At 40.9% G+C, this 20549-nt stretch overlaps 1 pseudogene; it reads left to right on the top strand.

Annotated features, from left to right (window-relative positions):
- Positions 1-1169: 1169 nt before the first annotated feature.
- Positions 1170-1815, top strand: LOC100463704 (annotated as a pseudogene).
- Positions 1816-20549: the final 18734 nt, after the last annotated feature.

Below are 20549 nucleotides of genomic sequence, written 5' to 3'. Positions count from 1 at the left end.
AACACTTAGGCCAAAGAAGACAAACATCATGGCAGTGAATTAAGTGTAACTTAGTCCTGCTGTGCCGTGTCTCCTGTTCAGGAAAACCACACCTCTCAGCCCAAGCCAAGTAAAGGGTAGTTCTCATTCTCGCTGTGGTGCACTGAGCCCTTTCTTCATGTCCAACATCATGCTACGCACTTTGCACACATTACTTTACACAATCCTCTCAGCACTACTATGAGACGGACATTTACCAAATGAGGCTGAACAAGAACGTTGGCTTCAAACCTAGATTGGACACAAAAGCCTGCTCATAGCTACTAGACACTGCCACAGGTTACAATATATGAAATCCATACACCTTCTTATCACTAATTGTACCCTCTTCTCCAGAGTCGAGAGTTACCATGGAGGGGAGCAGGGAGAGTATCTGAACCAAAGACCAGCATTTAGAACTGCCCAAAGGTTTCCCGGGCTAAATGGAAGAATTCAGTAATTAATGTATTTTAATAAGGCCTTGAATGGAGATACTTCAGACCCAAGGTTCCCCGTCTGGCAGAACATAAGGGGTTGAGGACAATTAAACCTAGACACAAACCCCAGCTCCACCTCTCCATTTCTATGTGACTGCTCTTATCCTCAACTGCTTAATCTTTAAACTGGGGATCAAGTAAAGAGGTTATTGAATAAAAATCCACTCAACTGATCTTTTAATTTAAAAATGTAATGAAGCGCTTCATGGTGCGAAAATAGAAACTCCAGGCTCAAAACATGTGGCACTGAGTGGCATTCCTGCCTCAGTTCTTGTCTACCACCTAGTAGAGTGACTTTGGGCAAATTCTTTTTTTTTTTTTTTAAGAGGAAAAGCAGGGAGGAGCAAAGGGAGAGGGAGAGAGAGAATCTTAAGCAGGCTGCACACTCAGTGTGGAGCTTGATGTGGGGCTCAATCCTAGGACCCTGAGATCATGACCTGAGCCAGAATCAAGAGTCGAATACTGAACTGACTGAGCTGGGTGCTCACCAATCCAGGCGCCCCAACCTTGGGCAGATTCTTAACCTCTGCATCTCTACTGTCTCATCCCCAAAATGGGGATGTTGGTGCCTGGCCCTGTAGGTTGTTATAAGGATGAAAATGGGTACCTATAGGCCTTGCAACCTGCCCTAGAGCTGCCCCATGCCACCCAGCTATGGTCAACCCCACTGTGTTGACATCACTGTGGCTGACAAGTCCTTCAGCCAGGTCCCCTTCAAGCTGTTTACAAAGTTCCAAAGACAGTAGGAAACTCTCATGCTCTGAGCACTGGGGAGAAAGGATTTGGTTATAAATGGTTCTGCTTTCACAGGATTATTCAGGAATTTTGTGCCAAGATGGTGACTTCACATGCCATAATGGCACTGGTGGCAAGTCCGCCCATCTATGGGGAGAAATCTGATGATGAGAATATCATCCTGAAGCACATGGTTCCTGGCATCTTGTCCATGGCAAATGCTGGACCCAACACAAATTGTTCCCAGCTTTTCATCTGCACTGCCAAGACTGAGTGGTTAGATGCCAAGCATGTGGTCTTCAGCAAGGTCAAAGAGGGCATGAATACTGCAGAAGCCATGAAGCACTCTGGGTCCAGGAATAGCAAGACCAGCAAGAAGATCACCATCACAAACTGTGGACAAATCTATAAATTTGACTTGTGTTCTATCTTAACTATCAGCGCATTCCTTCTGCAGCTCAGGAGAGCACCTTTTCACCCCCATTGCTTGAGATATCCTGTAATCTTTGAGCTCTTGCTGCAGTTCTGTGGTTTCCATATATTCCTTACTCCCCTCCAAGTCTAGCTGGATTGCAGAGTTAAGTTTACGATTATGACATAAAAACTAAACAACAATAACAAAATAAATAAATAAATAAAACGGGTAACTACATAGTAAGAGTTAATAAGTCATATTCCTCAGAATGGATTTAATGAGACTGTTTCTCCATGGATTGAGGGGGGAGGAGGGTTTAATTATCGACATGAGAGACAGTAACTCAGAGACCATTCCTATGACATGAGTGAAGGTCATTCCATTAAAACACTGGCATTGCAGCAAGGCCAAGGGAGTTGGAAGCAAAAACCAGGTATGTTACAGTGAAGTCAGGTCAAGGTGAGAATAATATGTGACCCACATTGCATAAACAGTGCATATTCTAATCAGCATAATTTAGAAGTGGTGGCTTGCTATAAGGGACCCTGGCTTTGGCATAAGATTGCCAATATAACCCTTGAATCAAATCCTGGTCTCATCATTTAACTTTGAATTCTTGAAAAATCTATTGAACTTTTGTGAGCCTCTGATTCTTCATCTATTAAATGGGAATAATAAGACAGTCCTGCTAGAGTTGTTCTGAGGATCATATTAAGAGCACTAACACATGCATATTACCTAGAATATGACTTGCTGACCTTAAATAGGCATTTATTAGCTTTTTGCCTCTGCGGAGCTAATTGTGCCAAGAGGAAAAGATAAAAGACCTACAAAGATCTACAAATCATCCCCATCAGAAAAATTATGTCATCACACTCTATTTCCTCTTCTCCAATGCCCCTTAACAAGCTAGTACATTGTGCGTAACCTCGAGTCAAGTATTTAAGAAAGACATAGCCAGGAACTGGCTATGTCATTGTACTTTGACCTAGTGGGATCAATATTGTGCCATTCATTCAGTCCTCTCAACCTTTCATTTTTTATTGAGATATGTTTTTTTCTCACTAAATTTCCATAATTCCATGCTTCCCTCACATCTGAGGATTTAATCTGTAGGTCAGCTGGACCCAGAGACCAGGGGAACACTGAATTTTGGCTTTCACAGGTGGAACCAACACTGCAGTGATCCTCCTTCCCACATCAGGGGAAAACTTGTCCTTGGTTCAAGAAACACAACTCAGCTCCTACCAAACCAGCTTTTTTTAATTGAACTTAGTTTTCCAATACTTAATTTGAAATGGAAAGTGAACACAACCCCTAGTGTCTGTCAGAACCATCTGGTGGCAGCCTCCCCACTGAAGCCCCAACTTGCTTACTTAGATTTCTGCACGTGCCTTTTGGGTCTGGGCACTGAGATCTCACTGTGAATTTAAACAGTGTTTGGGTGAGATCAACCTTTTCACAGGATTCTCTCAGCCCCTTCCTTCAATATTGAGTCCTGAATTCATCTCTGTATATTGTATCAGAATCCCTTGATCCCAGACCAAGAACTGCTGCTTGGTGTTATATACTATCTTTCCTCCCTCAGACTGACACCTCAGGGAGAAATTCTTGTAACAGATTCAACTTCAATTTCTCCCAACCTTCTTAAAAGCAAGCAATTCAACCTCACACCCATTAGGTTGGTTAGTATCAAAAACAAAACAAAACAAAACAAAATGACAAGTGTTGGTGAGGATGTGGAGAAATCACAACTCTTGTGCACTGGTGGGAATGTAAAATGGTGCAGTCACTGTGGAAAACAGTACGGCAATTCCTCAAAAAATAAAAAATAGAACTACCATATGATCCAGGAATTACACTTCTGAGTGTATACACACACACAAACACACACACACGAATATTATTCAGTTTTAAAAAAGAAAGGAAACTCTGACACATACTACAAGGGTGAACCTTGAGGACACTGTGATAAGGTAAATAAACCAGTCACAAAAGGCAAATACTGTAGAATTCTACTTATACGAGGTACCTAAAGTAGTCAAATTCACAGAGAAGGAAAGTAGGCCGGTGGTCTCCAGGGACCAGGGAGGGGTAATGGGGGGTGTTGTTTCATGGGTATAGAGTTTCAGTTTTACAAGATGAAAAGAGTTCTGGAGATTGTTTATACAGCAGTTAATGTACTTAACACTACGGAACTGCACAGTTAAAAATGGTTAAAATGCCAATTCTTAGGTCAGGCGTATTTTACTATCATTAAAATTTTTTAACTATGTTTTTTAAAAATAAGCTGTTCAACTGGCCAGCTAGTCCCTTCTCCCCTGTGCTTATAGCAGGCATTGCTGTCTCACCATACTGTAACTTGGGCTACAGCTCACCCTGTGGACATTCCCACCAGGCCAGGCAGCTGCAACCACAGGAGTTTTGATCCACAGTTCCCTGCAAAGAAATAAATTGCCACTGAAGATAGAATAAAAATTGTGGAAAGAATTTATGCCATTTGTCAGGTTAAAAAATGTTAAGGAAAGAGAATACAAGCCTAAAGAAGGAAGGGAGGAGGGAGGAAAGGAGGGGGAGAGAGGAATGGAGGGAGGGAGGGAGGGAGNAACCACAGGAGTTTTGATCCACAGTTCCCTGCAAAGAAATAAATTGCCACTGAAGATAGAATAAAAATTGTGGAAAGAATTTATGCCATTTGTCAGGTTAAAAAATGTTAAGGAAAGAGAATACAAGCCTAAAGAAGGAAGGGAGGAGGGAGGAAAGGAGGGAGGGAGAGAAGGGAGGGAGGGAGGGAGGAAAGAAAAGTAAGCTAGTGCTCACAAAAGGAATTAAGGGAGACTGAGAAGGCTTTGCAGATATGCTGAGAAAGAGAGGCTCAGGAGAAAATGAGCTTCCTAATGAAAGAGGAGGCATACTAAATTAATTATGCCTTTGAAATATTGACCTCATTCCTTAAAGCTATCGCAACCCTGAAAAGAAAGAAAAGGCATTTGTATGAGTTAGAAGTAATGGAGCCTGTGAGGAATTAGCCGTCTATCAAGACCAATAAAAGGATGTTTAGAGAACTGGAACAAATGCACATCAACAGGTCCCAGTGTCTCACTTCCAGGCAATCTATTGAATTAGCACTTAGAATTTCTCTTCTAAAAAGAAATATAAACACCTCTTAAAGATCAGGGGAATAGCAATGTAGACCGCAGAGCCCAAAGTAAAAAGACCCTTGAAACCACAGACTGCTTAGCCTGGTGGCTCTAATGACAGAGACAAAATATATAAATATCAAGGTCCTTATTAAAATGAACACTACACTGAGCCTCAGGGGTTTTTTTTCAATCAAACTGATAAAATAAGAGTGTTCGTTGTTAGAACTCTTATTAAATCCCCTCTTCATTATTTATTAACTGAACAACCTGAGCAAGTTACTTTCAGAGTTTAACTTTTCTAGTTCCATTTTCTTCTCTTCATGTTTTACTTGAAGAGTTTGTTTTAATAGTGCGTGGTATGCCAGAAATGTTCATCACTATTGATCATTATCATCATTCCGTCTAGAATCCACAGATCGTACCCATCCCTTCCTTGAGTCCCCACTTCCTCAGTCTGTTCCCTTGAATCTGTCAGAATCTGTTTCTCTGAGAAGTTACTGTATTTGCCCAGCATGGAGGCTTGGGGGAGGTACAGGCTGAGTGGCTTTGGAAAGCTTTGGTTCAAATCCCAGCTTTCCACTTGCTGATTGTGTGCAAATCACTCGACTTCTCCACTTCTCCATATCTGTTTCCTCAACTACAATATGGGAAAAATGACGCCTATCTTTCAGGGCTATCCTTGAGGATTAAATGAGATGTAGAGAAAGGATTTAACGTAGTAGACAAGGAGCAAGCACTCCGGAGACGGTACTATTATTGTTGTTATAATAACAATATTATCACTTGATTTTATAAAAGGGAAGCCCTTCTTTTGTGAAACCAGGCTGGCCTATGTACTCAGAGTAAAAGGGTAACCTGAAAGAGCAAAGCTATATCCTTTGGCCTAGCATCTTTGTTGAAATCTCACCTAGGAATTTATACCTTCGTTTTTGTTTTTATTTTTTTTTTAAGATTTTATTTATTTCTTTGACAGAGAGAGACAGCCAGCGAGAGAGGGAACATAAGCAGGGGGAGTGGGAGAGGAAGAAGCAGGCTCTCAGCAGAGGAGCCTGACGTGGGGCTCGATCCCATAATGCCGGGATCACGCTCTGAGCCGAAGGCAGACGATTAACTGCTGTGCCACCCAGGCGCCCCTATACCTTCGTTTTAAAACTAAAAGTAGGCATAAGAATTAATGTTTAAAATAGAACATGTGGAGATAATGAGTCATTCACAATCTAGAATAAAATGGTTTATGTTCAAATGTTTTTCTCTTAACAGCTGTTAAAATCAGTGCAGAGAAAAAGGAGGGATTTTAGTGAGGGAGGAAAAAGTTATGAATGATAAAGGGGCAGCCTTTGAAAACAGGCCCAGATTTGAGATTTCAGTGGAGGATTCCAGAGAGCACAGAGCAGCAGGGAGTCAGAAGATTAAGAGGGGACCCATTCACTTAGCCAGCCATCCATCCATCCATCCATCCAGTTATTCAAAGATTATCATTTAGCACCTACTACATGCAATGTCTATGTCCCTAGCAACAAACACAAAGAATGTTCAAAGAATCCAGAGTATAGTGGGATAAATAGGCTTGTAATCAGCACAGTGCAGTCCATAAATGCTGTAATCTCAGAACATATTCATTATTTTGGAAACACAGAATGACTGAGTGATGATGAGGGGAAAGGCAGGAGGATAAAGTCACTGAATGGGTCCTAGAAAAAGTATCATATGAGCTATCTCCACGAGGTCTCAACAGAAGAGAGCTGGGAGGGACATATTTCAGGTAGAGGAAATGAAGGCATGAAAAAGTCTGACCAATTAGAGAGCCACGGGGGATTCTGTATGATTCTCGCCCAGGCCAGTGACAAGAACGACAGAAGTAGGGGGAAGTACACCGAACAGGCGCCTAACTGGATTCACTGAATGGTTTTTAGGCAAAGAAGTTACACGATCACATTTGCCTTTATAAAGAAGATTGTGACTGTCTTGGAAATGACTGGCTAGAGGGAGTCAAGACTGAACAAAGGGAGACCAGCACAGAGGCGGTTAAAATGCATCACGAGATGCAGGCAACCTGACTAAGGCAGTGGTAGCAGTAAAGGAAGGTAGATGCATTTCAGAAACCAGAATTGAGAGCATTTGCTGACCACGTGTTTGCAGGAAGAGTATGAAATGCCAAGTTGGGGTTCTGGTTTGGGTAACTGGATCGACGAGAGTGATATTAAAGTCAGAAAGACTGAGGGAAGAATGCAAGACCAGGGCTAATCTCGTGCCTGTGCCAAGCACCAGCTTCCTATAGAAAAAGCAATTGGACTTAATTCATTTGAAAGAACACTGGGAATAAAAAGACTATAATAATCACAAAAGATTGCTTAATGATTCTCATCTGACATACCAGTAATAGGAAGTCCCCATCCTTCCACATCCCAACTGCTTCCTGTAACCAAAGATTGACAGTACAGCACAGAAACAGTGTCAGGGCATAAACAAGAGCACCATAAACTTTAATGAGCTTGAAAAAAATAGCTAAATAAGTGTTAATTCCTCTCAACAGCTGGAACATTCCCTCCTAGAGTTGCTAGGCATTAATAACATATTTCTGTGGGTAAACCCAGGGAAGTTGAGCTGGAAGAAGGCCCTTCTCAGATTATCCTGGTGAATACTGTCCCCTAAAGCTGGCCAGAACCTGGAGACAAGTTGGAAGGTGCAAACATCATACCCCACACCAACAGACCCTCTACGCTGGGCAACAAGGAACCAAAAATGCCATGAAGAGACCCCTAAAATCTTTGGGAATCTTCAGGAAGGGATGAGAATACCTACACGTGATAAGACAGCACTCACCCAGAGTTCCAAGGCTGTGGTATGACAAGCTATCCAGGCTGTCCTCCGATCATTCCCACACATCTATCTGACCTCCCAGTGATTATCTAGCAAGAAAATAGTGTAAGAAGCTGCCATTTACTAAAGATTTACTAAGTGTCCAGACCTATGCTAAATGCTTAATATCTAATACCTAAATTCTCATAACCACCACCCTGTGAAGTGAATACCATTATTCCCATGCCCATTTTATTTTTTCATTTTATTTTTTTAAAGATTTTATTTATTTATTTGACAGAGAGAGAGACAGCCAGCGAGAGAGGGAACACAGGCAAGGGGAGTGGGAGAGGAAGAAGCAGACTCCCAGCGGAGGAGCCTGATGTGGGGCTCAATCCCAGGACTCTGGGATCACGCCCTGAGCCGAAGGCAGACGCTTAATGACTGAGCCACCCAGGTGCCCCTCCGTGCCCATTTTAGAGATGGAGAAAGTAAAGCTTAAAGAAGAAAAGCAATTTCCCCAAAGTTTCGCTGCAAGTGGCACAGCCAAGATTCAAGGAGGGATCTCTTTGCTGCCAAAAGCAGTTCTCTTAACCACTATCTTATATTGTCTTTATACCTAGATCAGTCCGGGCCCAATTTTTAACTTTGTCAGGAAAATCCTAAAATACGTGCCAACTTTGCTCAGAAACTGTAATCAATCTGGTTCAACTCTCCACTTGGAGTCCGAAGACCTGACCATTCATTAAACCCACCCCAAGACAACCCGCCAATAAATGACTATTCCAGGTATAGGCATAGGCTTTGGTATTTGAACTAGAAAGACAGATAGATAAATATTATTACTTGGAGTCGTACAAGTCCCTAATATAGTATATTTCTGTAATATTTCCTCTGGGTTTTCTGCAGCAGTGACGTGTTTTTTTAGCATTCCTGCACTTTTTGCCATTTTAATCTGTCCTGAATAGAACAATATTCTCGGTTGGTCAAAAGTGCCATTTCCTTTTATGGCCAAGGTTTTTCACAATGATACTAAATAATATAAATGATGTTTTATTTGATGGCTGTTTTATGAGTTCTGGAGCCTTTGGTGGGACGAGATGCTTGGGCTTCCCCTGTAAATCTCGCCAGCTCCCAGATCGGTTGCAGCTGTCAAGATCCCCCCTGGAAAATTTAAATCTCTGCTTAAAACATTAACTTCTTCATTTAATTTTTTATTGCTAAGGGTTTACAACTGACTTTATGGCCCTGGGATGATTAATTTTTAATGCCTTTTTTTCTTTCTTCTTTGATCAACTTCCTCCATTTTCAATTTGAATGCGATTGTACCTTTCCGAAAAGCATTTGTCACTTGCTCGTTTGCATATTTCAGGCAACCAGAAGTGGCTGGTGCAGAGTGGAAGGCAGGCACTCCTGCACTGAATAACTGAAAGACAGACAGTAACTCTATGCCTTTCATGTGACTCCTGGTGATAGCAAATTCTCTAGCATCAGTAAATCTTGTGGTTCTAGGTGTTGGCAGGCAATGAATTCCCTGAGAGGGTTATGCTACTAAATCCTGTCATTGTCATGCACAAGGTATGGATTGAGTCACATCCTTCAAACTAGTGAACCGTGATTAGGGAAAACAAATATGAGAAACATACCTTAAAAACAATTCATACCTTCTCCCACCCACCCACCAAAACACAACAAAACAAAGCCAAAAGTAATTGGAGATTTGGTTTGCAAGTCAAAAAGTCCTTGGCTTTTATATTCACACAGTATATAGCCATTTAAATGTTGTAGCGTATTTAATGACAGAGGGAAAATGTTCACTATAAATTCAGGGGCAAAGAGCAGGTTACAAGACAGAATATGGAATATTTCTTTAAGAAGGTATATTTATGCATAAAAAGACTGGGAAAATTAATAATGATTCTCTCTAGGGATGAAAGAAATAAGTGCTTATTTTGTTCTTCATCGCTCTGTTCCTCCCAAGTTTTCTGTATGACTGCAGATTTTCTAATTTTTTTAAAAATGAGTTGTGATTTAAAACAATTTCCTCGCATTTAGGATAATACTTTAAAATAAACAAAGAACCAGAGACCAAATTCTTGAGAGCATAAAGGAGAAATGGAAGATGTCAGAAATAAATTCATAATATTTATCAAAATATTGAGGGCACTCATAGGAGTATTATATTCCTAATTCTTAGGGTTGTAGAAGTTTTACCCACATTTTAAGAATGAAAACAGGCTCAGAAATTGTCAGGTTTGCAAAAATTATACTTGAGGTAAATAAATCCTAGATCTCTATGACTTCAAAATACATCCTTATTATCGCTGTGTTATACCACCTTAATTGAAGTGCATTTCTACACACAATTGAGCTACCACATATATTCAATTATTTTATAGGGAAGAAGTATTGACTCCCAGCCCCAGTGCTAAATCAAGAGTATATTTTTAACCCCTTTCAGTCTTGCTTTTTAAAAATAGATGTACACGTGTAAAATAATACATTAATGCTTCTCATTACAATTTATGGGCATGTTATAGTTTATGATGCATTTTTCACATCCATCAGTCTCCCTATTTGATTTATTTCACTATGTAACTACAATATCAAGTTACATTTAACATATCTAACAACCTGTGTAGAGAAATAAATATATAATCCAAAAATGAAAACCTCTGTCCCAATTTTGTCTCTAACTAAACTATTTATTTATTTATTTATTTATGGAACCAGTTACCAAGTCAAGTAAGTTGTGACAACTGTTGTTCACCTGATTAGTATTTTCCCCCTGATATTATAAATTATTGGTGTTATCCTTTGTTAGGCAGAGCTGTCACTAGCTGACACTAGCCTGAGCCCCTGTCTGAGTCACAATTCAACAGAAAGCCCATAAGCAAACTCTTCTAAATTGATAATCATTGGGTCATTTTTAGTCTTAATTGTGAACTTCTCTTAACCAATAGCAATGTGTTATTTATGGTGCTGAATCATCTCTCGGCTTCTGCTCAAGTAACAGCAATTACATTCCAATTTTTTTGCTAGTTCTTATAATAATGTCTAAATATTTTCTGTACTCAATGACTCTATAATCAACTAAGTCACAACAGAAATCATTTGGTGGCTTGTCATAGTTAATTAGGTCAAATCTAAGCCTTCCAGCTTGTGTGCTTGAATCCTCACTAGACTACACTTGTTATAAATATCTCTAGTTTCCTCATCTGTAAAATGAGGTTATGGTGGTTATTACAGGACTCAAATAAGTCACTGCACATGATACCTGGGAGAGAAGCCCCATGTAAACATTAGCTCTCACATTTATTAAAATGAATGCATTTGGTACCCACAATGGGTGGGTATTCCAAGGATTTTCAAAGAGTTAGGTAATTAAATGGAAATGCGATTTATCGCCCCCATGAGTCCAGCCATCCCCACCTCCCTCTTATCTCAGGGGTGTCCAACGTGCAAGGAAGCCTGCAGTGTCTGGCCACTGCTGCAATGTCCACTATTTCTGTCACCCTCCCCTGCCCCCATTCTTCCTGCCTCTCCAAGTCTCTCAGGTCCAAAAATCCCATAGATGTTGCAGTTCCTGCAAGCAAAAACACAACGGTGACTCCAGGGCAGGGCACGCTTCACTGCAGTGGACCGCTGCCACACCTGGGACCCAGCACAGGTGGTGCGTGCTTGCCAAAGCGTAAGCATCCCTGTCATGGAGTCGACCTCCCCTACCAAGGTCCAAGCTTGATCTAGTATAAAGGAAATGCAGCAGAAGCCAAGGGACAGGAACCAGGGAACAGGAGCAAGGTAGGCCATCTGGCAGGCACAAAGGCAGCCCCCAGTAGTACTCACCCCAGAGCTGGAGCTAAGACGGTGTAGTGGGTGAAAACAAGGTGTAAAGTTCTGTGGTCCCGGGAGGCTTTTATGGGAGTGCTCTGAGTGAGAACTTTACCAGATGTGCAGAGTGGCTCTGATACCAACCAAACAGTTCACCGGCACAGCATCCAGGGATGTCCTCTCTGCCAGGCATTAACCCTGTAGAAGACAGCATGAAGGAATATCCAGGAAATTTCAGGGATGAGAAGAAAGGGCAGGCCGGGTACCAGGAGGCACACATGAGAGAAGCAGCAGTTATTTACCATCTAATATAAAAGTGCTTCTGTGTTCTACCTACCGGATGACCACATGGTATGTAATAACCAAAGCTAAGTCTGCTCCTTGAAATCCATACCCTTCAATTGCACAACCTTCCAATTGCATCCGTCCGACCACAACCTCAGCACAACAGCCTACCATGTAGATGTGTCCCTCCACGGGAACGTGAGAAATCTGGTGATAAAACACAAAAAACAAGATGCAGATTTTCCACGATAAAGAGAGAAAGAAACTGAATCCAATTTGAATCCATCATACCGGAAGTATTTAAATACTTAAAGGAGAGAGGGGTGTGAAATTTGCATAAGAGCAAAAAACAGCCTTGAATCCTATTCAAGGTTCAATGTTTTGAAACATCAAAATATTTGGGGGAAGTTATAGGGTGTCCCCGATCAAGATCAAGGCCTATTGGCAGGAAAGCTCTAAAGAGATTCCTTAGATAAAAATCACTGTAAGTATGAGGGATGACATTGCTTCTGGATTTGCCAAAAGGCTAATCCCAAACAGTGTAGTCTAGCAACATATGAACTTAGAGCCCTCAGGCAATGTGCTGAGCTAATTAAAAAATCTGGCTGGAGAAACTACTGTTCCGCTGAGTCAGTTTGGCATGGGGCACCTGTATCAGGACCATTTTCCCCCCTAAACTCCTTCTCCGCTATGTCACAAGTCAGCTTCCACTCAATCCTTATGCACGGGACCATGCGGGAGACAGCCTTTCATGAAGTACCAGTGAAGAGCAGGCCTTTGAAGAGTAGGACAGAGCCAAGGCTCACCATCTGCAACCACTTAACACCCCAGGCTTCTGGTATCCGTCATGAGAACATTCTCAGAGAAAAGACTGTACTTTCTGTTACTCTGAGCAGGGAGGATACTGAATATTGCATACTGGTGTATCCCTGTCAAGTGATGTTTATTTGTCGCAACAAACTAATGCTAATACTATGGGCTCCCTTGAATTACAAATGTATCAGAAAAGTTTCTGTATGAAAGGATAAATGAATGAATGAATGACAGAACACACGCACGGTACACAAAACCGACATCTGCAACAGAATTCCAAATCTTTGGCTTCAAACGATTTTAAATCAAATGTCCCTGAGAGCTTCCCCTGGCCTGACTTTTAACACATGCCTTGTATGGTTTTGCGCATCGTGATGTGAAGTACATGGCAATCTGGTTACACTGAAGTCGACACAAGCTAAGAGCTTTTATAAACCTCTTTTTTGCCCTTAATGAGCACGAGTTCAAAGTCCACGCAATCCACGCATCACCACGGAAACACTTTTGGCATGGCGCTCAGATAGCACTCAGTATCTTCTCCGGGGAAGCTGTCAGAACCAAAACAGTAACAGCGTTACTTTTGTTATGTGCGTCTGTCAGGTATAACCCAGTTGTTTTGCTCAGCGGCCTCTATATCTGCCAGTCCATCGTCACAGGTTTTTCTGAGCCACCCACCCCACACCCCTCCAGCCCCCAACACCCGGAAAAAGCTGCACCAAGCTCTAGCAAAGAAAATCGTATAAATATTAAAAAGACCGAAGGGCTGATCAGAACCGACATTTGATATTATAGGATTTGTCTATCAATTTATGAACTGGGTGATAAATGGTACAGGAGTCAAGAGGCAATAACTGTTTTATGGGGAAGATCATAAACCTGTCAAATGCTCTACCCCCATGTGCATAAGATATTGCTCTGGTGCCAAGGAGGGATGCTGTGACAGACCTTGTACAACAAAGCTAATGCATTTCTTTTTTTTTTAATGATTTTTTATTATATTATGTTAGCCACCATACAGTACATCCCCGGCTTCCGATGTAAAGCTCGATGATTCATTAGTTGTGTATAACACCCAGTGCACCAAGCTAATGCATTTCTAATTTTGTTATTAGTATTGTCTTTTTTAATGGCCCCCCTCCAAAAAAGAATTTCATTTTTTCTGACATTTCCCATATGGCTGTTTACACAGCTAGGCAGAAGTAACTTTCTCTCAACAGGCCAGCTGAGAGATTTTGTGCCACGATTCTGACATTCCTTCTGCACACTGGAATTCCTAGCCCCAGCATTTTTCAGGGACCTCAGCATGTGTTTTAAATCTCTGGTCTCTTTATCCCCATCAGATGCTTTTTGCCCTTTGAACACTCATCTAGTTTTCCAGAAAGCCACATGAAATGCCATTCTGTGACACAGCAGTACAAGACTACTGAGACTGCCTCAAAACCTACAGGACAAATTTCATGGTGTATTTCATCACACAAGGAGTGCTGGCTGGACAGGAGTCTCTGCTGCATGCGGAATCATGCTTTTTTCTTTTTTTCTTTTGGCAGAATGCTGGTAGCTTTCAGCAATACTTCCCATCTATTTTGGTGTTTTGACAGTTTCAGTAGCAGGGTAAGTGTATACATAAGACTCAGACATTCACCCAAGCTGTTTGACCTTGGGCAAGTCACTGCATCATTCAGAGGATCTGTCTAAGCGCTAGGGATATTAATACTTGCCAGTCTACCTAACAGGATGTGGGGAGTATCACATAAGAAAATAAAACCAAATGCATTTTGTAAACTGTACAAAGAAAGCAGAATAATACAGTAGATAGCTTGGGGGCTCTGGAAGCAAACAACTGGGTGAGAATCCCGCCTCCTTGTTATTTAACCAGAGACTATTCATTTCATCTCTGAGCTTCAGTTTCCTCACCTATATAAAGGCACACAATAATTATCTTACATGGCTCTTTAAGCAAGTACGCTGCTCGGTGCATAGCAGGTACACAATACGTGAGTGAAAATATATCTACATCTATACTTACATTTATATTTGTATTATATAATATTTATAGTTTTGATGTAGGTATTTTCTAAATGGAGTTTAAAGAGAAAGTAGGTATGAACACATGTGTTCAGACCTCCGTATTTAACCAAATATGGTCTTTTACATTCCTTTTCTATGCCTGCCTTCGTGATTTACCCACTTCTGGCTGATAAAAGTGAATTTATATCGTTTCCTCCTTTGTTAAGGATTTGACCTCCCACTGGCTCCACTGTGCCATAAGATGCCTTTGTGTAGAATTAAAAAGGCCATCCCCCTGTAGGTGAACACAGCGTTACAGGAGAAGAGCTTGGATTTCAGTCCCTGGCCACCTCACCCTATGCAAGATCCCAGCAGGGCAATCATAAAACGTGATTCCGGAGACCATTACACTGTGGAATACCCTATGAAATCTCAGGGCGAGAGGCAAGCCAGGACTTTCAAAAAAGTTAGAAAAATAAAGTGCTTCTTATACCCACAAAGTGATCCCTGAGTTTGCCTACTTAATTTATCAAAAATCACCCCTATGTCTATAGCCTTTTTTGAAAGGCTGGATCTTATTTAAAGTGAGCTTTCACTTGGGTCATTTTCCAATGAAGAAATCCTGAGCTCTCATCTGACAATCTAAGGAGCTCCCAGATTCCCTAGCCAATCCTGTTTGAGTGTCTTAAAATAAGTAATGCCTTATTTTTCAGAGGCATTAAATCACTGCTTCCCTCATGAGGGTGCAAAAATTAAGCCATATTTAGGACCAAAAGAAAAGATAAATAAGGTCTAGATATCAAGGTTCTCAACATACTAAGACATCTCATTTTTCTTGCTTATTCTAATAGGTTATGCTACAACCTCAAGAAACTCAAGTAGATGTATTTGTTTTTTTTTAATTTTACTTTATTTAAATTCAATTAATTAACATAGTGTATTAGTTTCAGAGGTAGAGTTCAGTGATTGATCAGTCTTATTACAGTGCTCATTACATCACGTGCCCTCCTTAATGCCCATCACCCAGTTACCCCAACCCCCCTACCCACCTACCCTTCAGCAACCTTTGGTTTGTTTCCTATAGTTAAGAGTCTCTATGGTTTGTCTCCCTCTATGATTCCATCTTATTTTATTTTTCCCTCCCTTCCCCTATGATCCATATATGAGTGAAATCATATGATAATTGTCTTTCTCTGATTGACTTATTTTGCTTAGCATAATACTCTAGTTCCACCCATGTCTCAACTATTAATATTAATAGTAATAATAATCAGAAACAATTCCACTTGTTTCTACATATGGCATTGCAATCAACAGGTATTTTCACATCCATTTCTCACAAAATCCTTCCAATAATCCTATGCAAAGGAAGAGCAGGAATATTCTTCCCCAGATAAGAGACTGAGGCTGAGAGAGGAAGAATGACTTGCCCGTCATACACATTTGTCATCAGAGAATCTTACTAAAGACTTCTGACTTGAAATGCTATGCTTTGGGGGCTATCCCATGATAGTTCTGTCACATTTTAGATTTTAAAAATTATGCTCACAAGTCTCCCAAAATACCCATTTACATTTGTTGACTAAATAATGAGAGAGCTTAGAGTTCATATCCGGAACCCACTCATTTTTCTTCCCTCCCCATACACATTTGTTCCAGCACCCCTCTTCATGCATTCCACTAAAGAAGTCCTCCCCATGTCAAACAAGGGCTTTGTGCATCTTCTTACGGGCACTACACGCATTTGTCAGAGCACTCTCCCAGAGCCGTGAAGCTACCGCTGCGTGGAGAGGCTGTTCCACAAAGGGAAGCAGTGTTGAACTATATGTTCTCTGCTTTGAAGAGGATCGGGGTGTTAGTCTAACCAGGCCAAATGGACAGAGTGGGACAGGGTTAATGGTTTCCTCTGAAGATGTCAAATAAATATGAAGTGCTACAAACAGCACCACTTAAGGGCGCTTCAAAGCCTCCAAAGCACTAACCATTTTACAAGACCATCTGAAGTGGGAAACATCTCATTAGGAGAACCTATTTTGACAACAAAATACAATGTGTGCATAATTCATCTTTGGACCTAATCATACTGACAGCTATTTTAATTTAGCTTGTTTTTGAATCAATTTCCCTATCATATTCATGGTGAATTACACTAAAGAGTTCATAGTGTCTTGGCAAAGCCAGTGTATGATTTAATGACACAAGACAGTACTTGCTCTGCAGCTGGCATCTACATATGCTGCAAGGTTACTTCATTGTCACTCTGAGGAAGGGACTATTGTAATGGTTCCCATTTCGCAGATGGACAATTTGACAGGAAGCAATTAGTTAAGATTACATAACTAGTTTGAATACCCAGTCCAGCTAACTTTGTCTAAGATCTAGCCAAGTAATCTTGGCCAGTCACCTAATCTCCCTGACCCTGTTCATGCATCAATTATATGAAGAGGTTGGGTTAGACAATCTCTAAAACAATTTCCAACAACATCATTTTTAATTTTCTGACTCTTCTCAAGTCATAACTTGGAAAAGTGCTGGACACAGGTCTAGGTGGGCAAAAACTGTGGAAACACAACCTAGACCAGCACGGTCTAATAGAAACTTTTTACAATGACAGAATGTTCTATAATTCATGGGCCAACATAGCAGCCACCAGCCATTGATTTGTGACTAGTGAGACCAATAAAACTGAATTTTTTATTTGATTTGATTTTTATTAATTTGAATTAAAATTTAAACAGCCACATGTTACCTTTGTTGGCAGTACTGGGCAGCACAGGTCTAGACAAAGAAATGCATTTCGATGTCAAGTCTGTCAGAGGACTGGTAATGAGGAGGAAAGAGAAAAAAGGATTCCTAAAATCTGAGGGATGACTTTATTATACTTCAGGTATGATTAAAAATTTCCATAGCAGAAGCTCTGGGCCAGGAGGTAGATTCCCACCCCATCCCTTTCATATAAGACTATCTTTTTATCCCTAACAAGGAAGCTGTGTATAGCAGTTTCTTGGGTGAGATACCATCCATATAGAGTCACCATATAATACATCACCCAAATTGGGACACTTTTGACAGTGAAAGGTGTCATTATGAATAATGAGACAGGAAAACAGGTATATACCAGGACTACCCAAAACCTGGATATAGAGTCACCTAAATTCAGAAGCTCCTGCAGTTGCAGATTCTCTGGCACCCCAGACCCTAAAGGCCCAAATCAGGGCTTATAGTATCAGACTACACTCTACGAAGTATTTTACAAAATGCAGCATCTGGAATGCTTTTTTAAAAATGCAGTCCCAGCTTAACTCTAATAATCAAAATCTCTAGAGCAGAATTCCTGAATTACTAAGTGATTCTGAATTCCTAAGGAATCTCAATGACTGCAAACTGCGTTTTAGTAAACTCTGAATGACTCTGTCATTCTTACATGCAAACCAAAATCTAGACAAAGAAGGTGTTTACAGTTTCTAGGCAATGAAGCAAAACTTATCGCCACCAGATAATGGGATACAGGCACTACTGTTTCCAATGTGCGTCAATGATGCCATCTGTGAACTGTCTTTGACAAGTACCACTCTTGGAAGTCTGTGTTCAAAAATGTCCACAGCAAGGGAGGTCAGCAAACTGTGCCGACTTCGATCCCTGATGTCTCCAAATCTTTCTAATTTTAGCCTCCCTGAGATTGATCACCTCAGGGATCCTGGAAAGACAAAAACAATTTACTCTTCCCTATATTTCTAGGATTGAGGTAGAAAGACTAAAACAAGAAAACCAATAAATAATCCAGATAGATGTAAGTGCAATGAAGAAAATCACGTAGCCAGGTGGGACATCTGACTGTAAGACACATGAAAGCAGGAACTTCCTATTGGTGCTGTTCAGTACTCTATTGCCAGTGTCTCAGACAGTGCTTGAAATATAGGAGACTTTCACTAAATATCTGTTGTATGAACACATGATGGAAGGACAGCAAAGAACTACTTTAGGTGGAGTAAAGAGGACTCCCTGAGGAAGTAATCTTGCAACAAAGATTTTTACTAAAAGGAGCCTGCCTAGGAAGATCAACGAAAAAACTTCCTTGATAGACAAAACAACAAGTACAAAGGCCCTGAGGTTACACCAAACTTGTTCTGTTCAGTAAGCAGAACAAAGTCCTGTGGCTCAATATGGTGACCAAGGAGGGAGTGGTACTAGGTGAGGTCAGTTAGATAGAACTGGGACCAGGCCATACGGGGCCTTGTGAGACGCCAATGCTTTCAGAGCAGAGTCAAATGAGCTGGTTTATGATTTGCAAGTTTATTTAACTACTCTGTAAAGAATGACCTGTGGGAGCACAAGAGAAGAACTACGTATACCTCTTTGGAGGCTATCACAAGACTGCAGGTTGCAAGATATGGAGACATAGAACAAGGTGGCAGGAGGGGAGATGGTGAAAAGTAAACAGATAATGGATAGATTCTGGAGGTAGACCTAGCAAGAATGGCTGATAGTTCGAATGTGGGTGATGAGGCAAACAAAGAAATACAGATGGATGAGGTCTAGGTTTCTGACCTGAACACTGAGTATTTTCCATGCCATGTTTAAGTGAGATCTAGTCTTTCTTTCCTTTCTTTCTCTCTTCCTTTCTTTCTTACTTTCTTTTTTAAGTAGGCTCCACACCCAGAGTGGAGCCCTATATGGGGCTTGAACTCACGATCCTGAGATCATGACCTGAGGTGAGATCAAGAATTGGGATGCTTAACTGACTGAGACACCCAGGTGACCTGAGATCTGGTCTTTCAAATGTCCATGTGCTCGAAGACCTGACTCCACACACATACCTGGATTAAAGATGTCCCCCTCAATCTCATTTCCCAAGAAAAGAAAATATTAAACCTTCAGCTTGAGTACAGAAGGCTCCATACTGTTAAATCCTAGGGGCACTTGCCAGGCCTAGAAATCTGTAATCTCAGCTGAGAGCCCTCTCATTTCCCTTAATATGAGTTATAGCAACAAGACTAACCAGTCTCATCCCATGGGGTGGTTCTCCCTCCTTAGCCAACTTGGGAAAATGGAGTATTAGTTATTAAAGTACAGTTACTAGATAAGTTCCAGAATATAGCAAGTGGGGAACTGACCATAAGCCACGGGACACAGTTCTCAGGATGATCTAGAGGGGATTCAGGAAGTGGCACAGAGATCATATGGAGAAGGTGCCCAAAGCCATGGTCAAGACTGGCAAACCAAGAATCTTTACTAAAGAAATGGCCAAAATGAAGGGATTCCAAAATATGTGGGGTAATCACCAGGTGATCCAATAGATTTTTAACAGATTGGTTATTACTTCCTGAGACCTCACAGCTTTTGGCCCATGCCTCAAAGGCACTCAAAACACCTGGCTGACCTCTTAGCAACAAGAAGAGTAGAGGAGAATTAAAGTGTTTTCTATCAATACCAAATTAATCCTAGGAAACCAACTCTGTTTTTACATGGCTCATGACATCCCACAATAGTGTTTAAAGCCACACTTCCTCCAACAGAAATGAATAAATGTGGATAAAACCAATACGTCACCTTTGTGTATGAAAGAGACTTAGCTGATATCTGAAGGATGTCCCTACTGATTGTCTATTGTCTTAGCCTGACATTAGAGGGGAAAGAAGTATGGCTTCTGATTGTTACAGCCATGACAAGAAAGGCCTTCAGTCACATCTTATTAATTTACTGTGGAACAGAATGTCACATTGATATTTCAAATTGTCCTGCTGCTTTGTTCACAGGATTGAGTTTAAAGTCACTGAATTTCTAGCTTGGCTATTTATATGAACTAATGATTCTAATCTCCTATCTTGACCTACAGATGAGACTAGAATTTACTACTTATAAAAAAATGATTAACTGCCCAATATTTGGGGTCAAACAGGCCCGGGTCTCCTTGGGCAAGTGATTTATCCTCTGTGTGCCTTGCCTTCCTCATTTCTGTTAAGGAAAATAATAATATCTACCTTACATGTTTCTTATGACAACTGA

The sequence above is a fragment of the Ailuropoda melanoleuca genome, chromosome 16 (assembly GCF_002007445.2).
Source record: "Ailuropoda melanoleuca isolate Jingjing chromosome 16, ASM200744v2, whole genome shotgun sequence".
Classification (NCBI taxonomy): domain Eukaryota; kingdom Metazoa; phylum Chordata; class Mammalia; order Carnivora; family Ursidae; genus Ailuropoda; species Ailuropoda melanoleuca.
This window is presented reverse-complemented; position numbering and strand designations above follow the sequence as displayed.